The sequence below is a fragment of the Abramis brama genome (assembly GCF_963993115.1).
Source record: "Abramis brama genome assembly, chromosome: 1".
NCBI lineage: Eukaryota > Metazoa > Chordata > Actinopteri > Cypriniformes > Leuciscidae > Abramis > Abramis brama.
Window position 1 is genome coordinate 15,519,329 of NC_139963.1, and position 434 is coordinate 15,519,762.

Consider the following 434-nt stretch of genomic DNA (forward strand, 5'->3'; position numbering starts at 1 on the left):
ACGAAAACTGATGACATTTTAGTCTAGTTTTAGTCAACGAAAACTGATGACATTTTAGTCTAGTTTTAGTCAATGAAAATTGTATTTTAGTCTCTTTTTAGTAATGCGATTCTATTTAACCCAGTCAGTATAGAATTTCAAACAAGGCTATCTTATTATAGGCTATTTAGTAGGCCTATATTTAGGGCTGTGACGGTGGCAGGTTTTTTTTTACCACCGTGGTAATGGACCAACTACCGGCGGTGGTTGGGGGGTTATTAAAAAAAAAAGTCGTTTTATATTTCCACACAAAGACGCGCGATACACTCTGCGCTTTGAGAGGGATGTGGGACACGAGCAGGAAAACACGAAGATATCGATCTCTTTATGATATCTTCGTGTTTTCTACTTGATGTAAATTGGTTTGAAGAGCGAATTTTATCCTCCACAAGGGC